Source organism: Arvicanthis niloticus, assembly GCF_011762505.2.
Source record: "Arvicanthis niloticus isolate mArvNil1 chromosome Y unlocalized genomic scaffold, mArvNil1.pat.X SUPER_Y_unloc_2, whole genome shotgun sequence".
Classification (NCBI taxonomy): Eukaryota; Metazoa; Chordata; class Mammalia; order Rodentia; family Muridae; genus Arvicanthis; species Arvicanthis niloticus.
The window spans coordinates 5,087,929-5,101,209 of record NW_023044979.1 but is presented as its reverse complement, the minus strand read 5'-3'; the positions used below and the strand labels follow the sequence as shown (position 1 = coordinate 5,101,209).

General features: G+C 37.2%; 1 protein-coding gene across 1 annotated transcript in view; it reads left to right on the top strand.

Annotated features, from left to right (window-relative positions):
- LOC143441085 (uncharacterized) overlaps positions 1-13,281 on the top strand; it is a 139,706-nt gene that overhangs the window by 104,751 nt on the left and 21,674 nt on the right. The gene's annotated exons all lie outside the window — the stretch shown is intronic.

Below are 13,281 nucleotides of genomic sequence, written 5' to 3'. Positions count from 1 at the left end.
ATCCACACTGAGTTAAGTGGAGTCTTTAACTCCATTTTTGTAATGGTTAGTGTGTCACTGCTTATGGTAAAATCTTGCTATGGAGTTTATTGTGCTATCTTAGTTACTATGAATGAGAATTTGTTTCATACTTTGGTTGAATTATGAATTTGTGAGTTTATATATTTTTAGTACTTTTGCAGACCTATAGATTGTGTAAGTTGAGTGTCTTGTGATAGTCTTTACTTTTTGTATACTGAGTGGTAATGCTGTGTCAAAAGAACTGGAAATGTGGATGGAGGCTGACTCTTCACTCCAGTGTTCTCAGTTCAATACTTGGATGCAAGCATTTGCATATGTAATGGGAAGGGTCTGGCAGAGCCTCTCAAGAGACAGATATATAAGGCTCCTGTCAGCAATCACTTCTTGGCATCAGCTATAGGGTCTGGGTTTGCTGGATGCATATGGAATGGATCCCCCAGGTGGGAATTCTCTGGATTTATCTTAGACAAGAGCAATTATGAGTTAATATTATTGAGATGAGTGTGGGACCCCATGCCTTAACCAGGTGCAGAGCCTAACCTCTTTCTCTAGGGGTTCTTTCTCCCCTTTTTGTTTATTTCTGCTAATGTCATCCCCACTGTGTCCTGGGATCCTCTTTCTTTCCTGGCATTTAGGACTTTCTGGTAGCTACCCCAGTTTCCCATCACCCATTGCTACACACATCTCTTCAATTTCCTGACTCACTGTTCATCTCCCGTCTCCACCCACACCTGATCCTGCCCCCTTTCCTCTTCCCCTCCCTCTCTTCTTCCAAATTTCCTCCTACCCCCTAACTCCAGTGAGTATTTTGTTCCCCCTTCTAAGTAGTACTGAAGAACCTACACTTTGGCCTTTCTTCTTCTTGAGCTTCATGTGTTCTCTGAGTTGTGTCATGGGTATTCTGAGCTTTTATTCCTAATATCTACTTATCAGTGAGTACATGCTGTGTGTGCTGTTTTGTGACTAGGACCTTACTCAGCATGATATATTCTAGTTCCATCCATTTGCCTAAGAATTTCATGAAGCCATTGTTTTTAATAGCTAAGCAGTACTCTATTGTGTAAATGTACCACATTTTTGGTACCCATTTCTCTATTGAAGAACATCTGTGTTTTTTCTTGTTTCTGGCTATTATAAATATGGCTACTATGAACACAGTGGAGCATGTGCCCTTGTTGTATGTTGGATCATCTTTTGAGAATATGCCCAGGAGTGGTATAGCTGGGTCCTCAGGTAGTACTATGTCCGATTTTCTGAGGAACGACCAGACTGATTTCCAGAGTCCTTTACAACCCTACAATTTCACCAGCAATGGAAGAATGTTCCTCTTTCTCCACATCTTCATCAGTATCTACTCACACTTGAGTTTTTGATCTTAACCATCTAGGGTGAGAAGAAATCTCAGGGTCTTTTTGATTTTCATTTCCCTGATGACTAAGGATGATGAACATTTTTTAGGTGCTTCTCAACCATTGGAGATTCCTCAGTTGAGAACTTTTTATTTAGCTCTCGACCCCATTTTTAATAGGATTATTTGGTTCTCTGGAGACTAACTTCTTGAGTTGTTTGTATATATTGGCTATTCCCCTTCTATTAGTTGTAGGATTGGTAACGATCAAATCTGTAGGTTGCCATGTTGCCTTGATGACATTGTCCTTTCCTTTACAGAAGCTTTTCAATGTTCTGAGATCCCATTTGTGAATTGTTGATCTTAGAGCCTTAACCATTGGTGTTCTGTTCAGTAATTTTTTCCCTGTGCCAATGCTTGAGGTTCTTTTCCACTTTCTCTTCTATTAGATTCAGTGTATTTGATTTTGCATCCAGGGCTTTAACCTCTTAGACTTGAATTTTGTACAAGGAGATAAGAATGGATCAATTTGTATTCAACTCCATGCTGATTGCCACTTGACCCAGTATGATTTGTTTAGTATACATTTTTACCCACTGGATGGCTTTGAATTCTATGTCAAAGATGAGGTAATCATGTTTGTGGGTTTAATTCTGGGTTTTCCATTCAATTCCATTGATTTACCTGCCTGTCTCTGGACCAGTACCATGTGGTGGGTTTTTTTTTTTTAATCACAACTGCTCTGTAGTACACTTTGATGTCAGGAATGGTGATTCTCTCAGAAGTTCTCTTATTGTTGAGAATAGTTTTCACTATCTTGAGTTTTTTGTTGTTCCAAATAAATTTGGGAATTGATCTGTCTATCTCTGTGAATAATTGTGTTGGAATTTGTTGGGGATTGCATCAATTCTGTAGATTCCTTTTGGTAAGATGGCCACATGTTAATCCTGCCGATTTTTGAGCACAGGGTATCTTTTTATGTTTTTAGGGCTTCGTTAATTTCTATCTTTAGAGACTTGATGTTCTTGTCAAACAGAGCAACAGTGATTAAAATTGCATTGTATTGGTACAGAGACAGGCAGCAAGATCAAGGGAATAGAATTGAAGACACAGAAATGAACCTGCACACCTATGGTCACTTGATGTTTTACAAGGGAGCTAAAACAATCCAGTGGAAAAAGGACACCATTTTCAACAAATTGTGTTGTTTCAACTGGAGGTCAGCATGTAGAAGAATGCAAATTGATCCATTGTTATCTACTTGTACAAACCTCAAGTTCAAGTTAATAAACAACCTCCACAAAAAAAACCCAGATACACTGAAACTAATAGAAGAGACGGTGGGGAAGACCCTTGAATACCTAGGCACAGGGTAAAAGTTCCTGAAAAGAACAGCAATGGCTTATGCTCTAAGATCAAGAATTGACAAGTGGGACCTCATCAAATTGCAAAGCTTCTATAAGGTAAAGGACACTGTCAATAGGACAAAATGGCAACCAACGGATTGGGAAAAGATCATTACCAATCCTACATCTGATAAAGGACTAATATCCAATATATACAAAGAATTCAAGAAATTATACTCCATACAACCAAATAACCCTGTTAAAAATGGTGTACAGAGCTAAACAAAGAATTCTCAACAGAGGAAACTCGAATGGCTGAGAAGCACCTTAATGAATGCTCAACATACTTAATCATCTGGGAAATGCAAATAAAAACCACCCTGAGATAGCACCTCACACCAGTCAAAATGGCTAAGACCAAAAACTCAGGTGATCATAGGTGCTGGTGAGGATGCAGAGAAAGAGGAACAATCCTCCATTGTTGCTCGCATTGCAATCTGGTACAACCACTCTGAAAATCAGGCTGGCAGTTCCTTAGATAAGTGAACAGAGCCTTACCTGAGGACCCAGCTATACCACTTCTGGGCATATACCCAGAAAATGCCCCAACATATAACAAGGACATATGCTTCACTATGTTCATAGCAGCATTAATTATACTAGCCAGAAGCTGGAAAGAACCCAGATGTCCTTCAACAAAGAAATGGATACAGAAAATGTGGTACATTTACACAATGGAGTATTACTCAGCTACTAAAAATAATGATTTTGAGAAATTCTTAGGAAAATGGATGGAACTAGAAAATATCTTCCTGAGTGAGGTAACTCAATCACAAAAGTACACACATGGTATTTACTCACTGATAAGTGGATATTAGCCCAAAAGCTTGAAATAGCCAAGATTCAACTCACAGCCCTCATGAAGCTCATGAAGAAGGAAGACCAAGTGTGGATGCCTCAGTCCTACTTAGAGTAACAAAATACTGAAGGGAGCAAATATGGAGACAAAGTGTGGGACAGAAACTGAAGGAGGGGATGTCTGGAGACAATTCCACCTGGGTATCCATCCCATGTGCAGTCACCAAAGTTAGAGGCTGATGTGGATGTCAGGAAGTGCATACTGACAGTAGCCTGGTATAGCTGTTTCCTTAGAGGTCTGCCAGAGTCTGATATATTCAGATGCAGATGCTCACAGCTAACCATTGAACTGATCAAGGGGTTCCCAATGGAGAAGTTAGAGAGAAGACTGAAGGAGCTGATAGTGTTTGTGGCCCCATGAGGAGAGCAACAATACCAACCAACTAGAGCTCCCCAGGGTCTAAACCACCAGCCTGGGAGCACACAGGGAGGGACCCATGACTCCATCTGTATATATAGGGGAGGATGGCCTTGTCAGACATAGGTGAGAGAGGAGATCCTTGATCCCATGAAGGCTGAACACCAAGTGGGGTGGAATTTGAAGGTAGGGAGGTGGGAGTGGGGGAGTTGGTGGGGTCACATCCTCATAGAAGCAGGAAGGAAGATGGGATAGGAGGTTCCTGGGTGGTGGGGGAATGGGTTAAGGGGATAAAATCTGAAATATAAATATAATATCCAATTAAAAAATAAACAAACATATATATCACCCCCCCAAAGAAGTAACAAAATACTCATGGGAGGAAGTAAAGAGATGAAGTGTGGAGCAGGGACTGTAGGAGTGATTGTCTGCCTGTGTTGGGCATATGTTTCTGACCCACCTTTGCTTGGCTATATCACAGATGTGACAAGCCGCCTGGCCTCAAGTTTTTAGAACTTGTGGGACAGAGAACCAAAAAGATAAATTATAATGTCTCTTGTATTTTTCTTAAAGATGACAAATTATTCGGTCTCAATCATGTACTTGTCTAGAAATCAATACAATATTGGAAGGTGGGGTCTGCGCATTTTCAGAAGCACATATGGAAGTCAGCAGCAGATCTCTATGATGTTATGATAGCAAGAGGTAAAGTTGGGAGAGAATCTGGATTTTAAACAGGGGCGATTGCACGGTTTAAGGCTTTTATAATCGTCAAGCTAAAACCGGTTTAGTCTTTTCTACAGTATTTATTGTAAGTTGCATTGACTATATGCTTTCTAACTGTGTCCGTGTGTTGAAACCAGACACACCTTTTACGGGGGTCCATCAACCAGCTTTTGTCTCACTGCCCTGAGTTTTAGAAAACCTTAATACTTTGAAAAAAAGCTTGAGAAAATCATTCTTTAGGAAGTTATTCTCGTGTGTACGTGAGGGCCCGGCCCCATTCACATGTGCCTGTCGTTCATGGTCTGTGTCGACGTTGGGGTGAACACAGATTTCTGGATCTGGGTCCCAGCAGCTAAGTCGGTCAGCTTTTTAGTTCTCCTGCACCCACACCACCAGGGTGACGTGTACAACACCTCACTGGCTGTCTCACTCAGTGCCACACGCAGCAAGGGGCAAGGCCAGCTACCCTGCTCTCCTGCCCTCGGGGGAGGCTCACCCACGCCTTCCCCACTAGGGTGGCTCCATTGTGCTTCCCAGGTGATGAAGTGAGGGGTGGGGTCGGCTCTCAGGCTCTCACAACGCTGGCGACATTTCATACCCACTAAAATACCTTTGATTTCAGATATACATTGAACATAGTTTCAGCAGTTCTGTAAACTATAAGGCATGATATACACTAATAATAATGAAATGATTATGAATGCCATATTCTGTGAATTTCTGATGTGTTTGAAGACTATGTATCTATATAAAGTATATCTGGACTGTTAAATCTTGACTACCCTTAGCTATTTGTATTTGAATAATATTGAAAATACTTTAAAAAATAATTTATTATAATTAAATCACATATTATATATTTATTTATATATATATATATAAATATATTATATATATATAAATAAATAAATATATTTATATTATATACTATAATTAAATCAGAATCTAATATAACTATGAGTTTACAGTGTGGCCCTTAACTTGCATTACTTAGTCATCCTAACAGTTTGTAATAGCAGCTATAGAGAATTGGGTCGAAGCTTTGTATTATCAAATGGGTTGCAAACGTACAATGCCTATCTACAAGTAAAAATATTAATTTCAAATTTTGGAGCAAAATACAAAGATTTGTGCTAATGGAAACCTTAAATCTGTATCAATGTATAAATTCTGTGCCAGTGTAAGAAATTATAAGTTCAGTTTGGCATCGATTAACAAAGATTTCTGTCATTATAAGATTATGACTATACAGTGCTTTGTTCAAGAATAAATTTAGTAATTTCTGCTATCTATTTCCTCCCTGTTCAAAATTATGATCATTTGGAAGACGGGTGACAATTTTATTTTTGGTTTTATGAGACAGAGTTTCTCTGTGTAGCCCTGGATGTCCTGGAACTCATTCTGTCACCATGCTGGCCTCAAACTCAGAAATCCCCCTGCCTCTGTCTCCCAAGTGCTGGGATTAAAGGTGTGTGCCATCAATTATTGATCATTATTGTTATCAATTAGTATTGGTGATTATTGATTACCATCTATTGATTATTGATTGGCATTGATTATTGATCGTTATTCCATCACCATCATCCCCCTGCCTCTGCCTCCCGAGTGCTGGGATTAAAGGCGTGCGCCACCACTACCCGGTGACAAAATTTTTTTAAAGAGGTAAGGAGGGATAGGAAAATTAGAAAAATCGGTTTGACTTAAGAAAGTAGCTTTTGCATCTGTCATCCAGTTTCCGTTCGCTTAGAGGGCTCAGGGCTTGACTGAAGTTCTGACTGGCTCTGTCTGGATGAACCAAGTCTGTCTGGAATCAGCAGCTACTCCTGATGGTGTTTGGGAGGCAGATAGTTGGAACAGCAGGTCATTTCAGTGTTGCTGCAGATGAATCTTGTCAGAGCTGCCCATTGTGTAATATATGAATCTTACAACCAACATTTTAGTATCACTAAGATATTTACATAGATTGTGCAAGGTGAACAGATCAATTAAAGATGAATTTTTTGTTCCTTGTTTGAGCAGATGAAAGACGACTGTCCTTTCACGAGTTAATCTGATCAATAACCAAACATAATAAATCCTTATTCATGCCACGTGAAAGATGTCGTGATGAATCTTAAAGATTCCATAACCAACAAGATTAATTGTCTGCTTTTAGCTGAAGTTTTGGCTAGAGATACTTTTATGTCTACGCATGTTTCAAGGTTGTTTCCCTGTGGAAGGATCAGCAATTTATGTTGCCTGTCCTGTTTGGTCTTGAATTTTTCTTTTTCATCTGTAGCCAAGATCTTCAGGGGGCTTCCACTATTATATCTGGTCCATATTAGTTTGGAAGGGGTCCAGATACTTTTTGTGTTGACACAAAAACAGAGCCTCTCTCCTAGAATAGAAAATAGAAAATAAAAAACTAAAAGTACAGTAAAATATAAAATAATATAAAATATAACATTAAATATAAAATATAATAAATTATATATATGATATAATATGAATAGAAATATAAACTATAAAATATAAAATTAATAAATATTAAATAAAATAAAATTTAAAATATACAATAAAATATAAAATGTAAAATATACAACATAAACATAAAATATAAAATAAAAGTAAAATATAAAATATATCATATATAAAATATAAGATAGAAAATAATAAATAAAAGTAAAATATAAAATTAAATATAAAATATGAAAGAAAATTATAAAGATAAAATATAATGCAAATGTGCCTGTTGTACTCTGAATTCTGTTCCAGAGGATTACTGTTGTCATTAATACCACCAAACTTATAATCACCTTCATTTTGGTAATCAAAACAACTCAAAGCAATTAAAGCAATTACCATTATCCACTGAGACAGTACTCCCCCCACTATCTCCTGCCATGTTCTTATATGAGATCAAGTCCTAAGTTTGTTTATTCATCTTTGCATACTTAAATTCCTCCTCCTATGGAGATTAATATCTATGTGGATATCTTATCCCCTTTCTCTTTATATAACTTTAATTAACATCCTTTCCTGTGTATTTAACTGTAATTAAATTCCCTTCTATATTTCTGCATGAGCCTATTTCTAAACTCAAATGCATCATATCCCGGGCTAAGCTCTCCCACCTCTGTCTCCCTGCCCAGCCATTGGTCACTGACAACTTTATTTTCTAATCAGAACCAACCGGGGTCAGGGACCCTCAGCCTAGACACACGCAGGCCCTGTGTGATTTCATGAGCTGAATTAACATGAATAGCATTAGAACCGATCCACAACAGTTCAAGATACAAAAAAAAAAAAAACAATAAATTTAATCCAGCATATAAACAAACTTGAAAAAAATCACATGGTCATCTCATTAGATGCAGAAAGGGCCTTTGATGAAATCGAACACCCCTACAGGATAAAAGTCTTGGAAAAATTAAGCATACAAGGTCCATACCAAAATATAACAGAGGCGATTTGCAGCAAGCCTACGGCCAACATCGAACTAAATAAAAAGAATCTAAAAGCAATTCCACTAAAACTAGGGAACAAGATGAGGGAGTCCGTTCTCTCCATACTTACTCAGTTTAGTACTTGAAATTCTCTAGAGCAGTAAGACCACTGAAGGAGATACAAATTGGGAAGCAGCGAGTCAAAGTATCTTTATTTGATGATGATGTGACTGGATGCATAAGTGACCTGAAAAATTACATTGGGAAATTCCAACAGCTGATAAACACTTTCAGCACAGAGGCTATAATGGATACTGTAATCAATCGTATAAAATATGGTGAAATGAATACCATAATAAATAATCTATATAATATGGTGGATGTCATGCAGGAGGAGCTGCAGTGGGCAGATGAGCTTCCTGGAGAAGGCCGACTCTCTTGGGCTGTATATCCTGCAGAATAAAATGAAGATGGACTTTCATAAAACAGCCTTGTTTGCATGAATTAATGATTTTATAAAATTCCTAATTTGATTTAAATACTTTTAGGAAGTTAGAATAATTGACAGAAAGTTTAAGGAGATGATTTAAATTTCTGGCTAGAACGATATAACAAAGTGAGAATTAAGAGCAGAACGCGCCCCTTCCCTTGTAGAATAGCGAAGGCCGCATGGGGTAGGAGAGGAGGACAGTGTGTCTTCATTCATTACAAGCACATAACTGTACTTGGAAGAGAAAAATGGGCTTGGAACGTGTTAATAATCAAAGGAAACAAACATTCATTCTAGGTTGGGTCTGAGTTCCTGGATCTTGTGATCTGTGGATGCGGCCGTACATTTTACTGTGCACCGTGAAAAGGCAAGGTTATGAATACAGAGTAAATAATTCTGTCATGAGGGCTTTTTATACATTGTTACAGATTTAAGGTTTCCATTAGTTTCTTCCCAGATGAAAACATTGCATCCTGCAGGGGAGGTCCCTGAGCAGGGATGTAAACAACTAAAAAGGTAGCTTCAAGATTCACTGGGCCCTCCCTCCCAGAGCAAACAGCCCAGAGGCTGAGACGTTATTATTCTATCATAATTATATTAATTATATGTTATAGTATAATTGTATATATAATTAATAAATATAAATAATATATTTATAAATATATTAATAGATATATCATATTAATATATATAAATGTTAATAAATTAAACATAAATATAAAATAATTATATATTGCAATATATTAATATTAATATATAATCAATATGTTCTATATTAATTATTATTATAATTATATTAATTATAATATAATCATAATATAATTATGATTATAATTATATTAATTATAATCATAATTATTACAATAATAATCACTTGTGTCCCTCTTTACAACACTGACGTATATTGCTATAAAATTTGAAATTAGTATTTTTTCCCTCCTTCCCTGACCAATGTCTCTCACACATTTGTGCCTGAGGGTTCTCTCTAGAGTCCGCGAACACATGACTCCTTGTTGCGGTCTGTAGGTGTTTGAATGAGGATGTGTCCCCCACAGTCCTGAGATTTTGGACATTTGGTCGCTAGGTGGCGCTGCTGTTTGAGCAGATGTGAGTTGATTCAGACTGGCTCCAGGAAGTTTCTCATTAGGGTCGACATTATGGTATTGATTACTAATCGACATCGACTGCTGACATATTGATTTGCACCGACTGCTGATTGTCATCAGTTATTGATCGTTATTGGTTATTGATCAGTATTGATTATCAATTATCGATCGGTATTGATTACTAATTGGCCATATGGTACTATGGGCACTCTGACATAAACCCCAAGGACAGCCAGCGACACGTCACTGATCACAGGTGACCAGAGCGTCACACGAGGAAGACCAAGGGTTTCCCGTGGACCGACTTCCCCCGCTCTACTAAAAACCCGGGGCCTTTGCTTCTTCCCACCAAACGCGGTTTTAAAAGGTTACAATGTGAGGCCTGGAGGAGCAGAGGCTCAGGTGCGGATACTTTATAGCTCTTTCCAAATAAGAAATCAATTATTTATTTTGGAAATAAATTATTTAATTATTTAATTATTTAATTGATAATTCATTTTGGAAATAAATTATTAAATTATTAAATTATTAAATTAATTTATTTTGAAAATGAATTATTTAATTATTTAATTGTTTAATTGTTTAATTAGTAATTTATTTTGGAAATGAATTATTTAATTATTTAATTGATAATTTATTTTGGAAATAAATTATTTAATTATTTAATAAATTATTTAATAAGTTATTTCCAAAATAAGACTGTGGTAAATAACAAAATCACACCACATTATAAACCCAGTGACGTCATCACACGCATAGACAACTGCATCCATGTTTTTCTGACGTCAGCTCGCAGCCAGTGGAGAGTTTTTAAAGGTTACAATGTGAGGCCTGGAGGAGCAGGGGCTCGGGTGCGGATACTTTGTAGCTGTTTCCAAATAAGAAATCAATTATTCATTTTGGAAATAAATTATTTAATTATTTAATTAATAATTTATTTTGGAATAGATTAATTATTTAATTAATATTTTATTTTGGAAATAGATTATTTAATTATTTAATTAATAATTTATTTCAGAAATAGATTGTTTAATTATTTAATTATTTAATTATTTAATTAATAATTTATTTTGGAAATAGATTATTTAATTATTTAATTGATAATTTATTTTGGAAATGAATTCTTTAATTCTTTAATTGTTTAATTATTTAATTGATAATTTATTTTGGAAATGAATTATTTAATTATTTAATTAATAATTTATTTTGAAAATAAATTATTTAATTACTTAATCATTTAAGTACTTAATTAGTAATTTATTTTGGAAATGAATTCTTTAATTCATTAATTATTTAATTAATAATTTATTTCCAAAATAAATTATTTAATTACTTAATCATTTAAGTATTTAATTAGTAATTTATTTTGGAAATGAATTCTTTAATTATTTAATTATTTAATTAATAATTTATTTTAGAAATAAATTATTTCCAAAATAAGACTCTGGTAAACAACAAAATCATAGCACTGTCTTGATTCTTAATTCTATTACATCTGGAATTAACCAAAACCCCAAAGTGACTTTAATCTGAGTTTTGATAGTGGAAGACACAGCTTTAATCCAGATGTTTGAGCTGAAAAGCCCCAGCTCTAATCTGATCCATGACTTGTACTGCAAGCCTCTATAATGACATGGAAGGAGAAGGTTGTGGGAGGAGCTGAGGTGGGAGGAGGAAGGAGAGGGAGAGGAGAAGAAAAAGGAGGAGCTAAGGGTGAGACAGAGAATGAGAGAGGGGACATGGAGGCTGATGTTCGCTTGTCTGTAGCAGTCAAAGGTAGTTGGTATATCTATGTTGGGTACTGGGTTACACCTCTGATTGTAAGGGTATCTTGTTATTGATCATTAATATATATATATATATATATATATATATATATATATATATATGAGCCTTTGGATAATCTAAGCATTAGAGTCTCATTTGTACTGAGCCCAAGTTGTTTGTGGGATGATCTGGGCAATGTCCAGCCTTGCAGAGACAGAGTGGAAGATTGGAAGAGCCATCTCCCACGCTGGTGTCCAGTGGGGGACAGGGCTGGTGTTTCTGGCTGCTGGTTTCTGGCTGGCCGTGCAATATGGTGGCTGAGTTGGACAGAGATGCTGCAGCTTAGCCAGTTGGCTTAACCAGTGGCTGCTTTGAAATAATTGAAATAATTACTACAACAGAAGGCATTCGCTCTTTAGCTGCTTCCTCTCAACTTGATAGCAAGCCCATTCCTTCACTGACATTAGGGCCACATTGTTTGGAACTCCAGGTAAGGTCTGAAGTCAGGTCCTGGTAAGGGCAGGATCATTGCTCTCAGAGGGGAGGAGCAGGCAGCTGAACAGCCAGAGCTGCAATGCTGGGTTCTTCCCCAGGGCTGGGTGGGGTGAGATTCCTCTTTGAAGACAGAAACAAATGCTAATGGAGTGCAAACCCCTCCTGAGCTCTGGAAAAGGTCTGACCCTGGTCTGGAAGCACACTTTAACCTTGAGGAGTGGTAAGACTCACTGGCCAATCAAGGCTTCCAGACAGACCTGCCAATCAGACAAGGAGGTGGGTTCTTCCGGGTATCATTCTGCAAGTTTGATGTTTCTGTTCAGGCTTGAATGGTCATCTGTGACCTGCTCTCAGCTCTGTGAGTTAATTGTCTGCTTTTGTTTCTTTGTTTGAATGCTCTCTTTCCTGTTCAAAAGCACACTTTAACCTTGAGGAGTGGTAAGACTCACTGGCCAATCAATGCTTCCATGCAGACCTGCCAATCCGACAAGGAGGCGGATTATTCTGGATGCCAGTCTGCAAGTTCACTGTTTCTGTGCAGTCTTAAGTGGCTCTCTGTGTCCTGCTCTGAGCCCTGCTGTGGGTGCTGTGTGGAGACCTCAGGGAAGCTCTGAAATCGAGTCATGGTGAGCACAGGTTCACTGCTCACAATGGGTAGGGGCAGGTGGCTGAGCAGTGGGAGCTGGGGTGCTGGGTCCTCTCTGGGGCTGCATGGGAAGCATCAGCCAGATGTGACCACCTGTGAGGTCCCTGGTGATGCTCCTCACATGTTAGATCAGGAGGTGACCTCAGAGTAACTTCACTATCATGGCTGATTCTGAATCTGCCCAAAACATTTGGACCAGTTGCTTTCTTGTAGAAACATGGGTGGTTTCTCTGACTCTGCAGCACATGTGTCCAAATCCTTTTGTCTTTTATACAATGCATTAGAAAGACAGGCATAAACCTCATAGATCTGCTTTCATACATTACTTGTTTTTGTTTTGTTTTTGTTAATTTTTTTCTGTTGCAGTTTTTATGTTGCTTTACTTTTTACGTTTAGTGTTTGATTATTATGTGTTAAAGGGACTTTTTTCTCCCAGTATATTGGGTGTTTTGGATGCTTCTTGTACATTAACAGGCATCTTCTTTGGTTTAGGAAAATTTTCCTTTACTGTTTCATTGAAAATATTTTCTAGAGCTTTGGTCTGATATTCTTCTTCCTCTATTCCAGTCATTTGTAATTTTTCCCTTTTCATATGTTGCAGAATTTCTGGTTGTTTATTGCCAGGAAACTTTTTG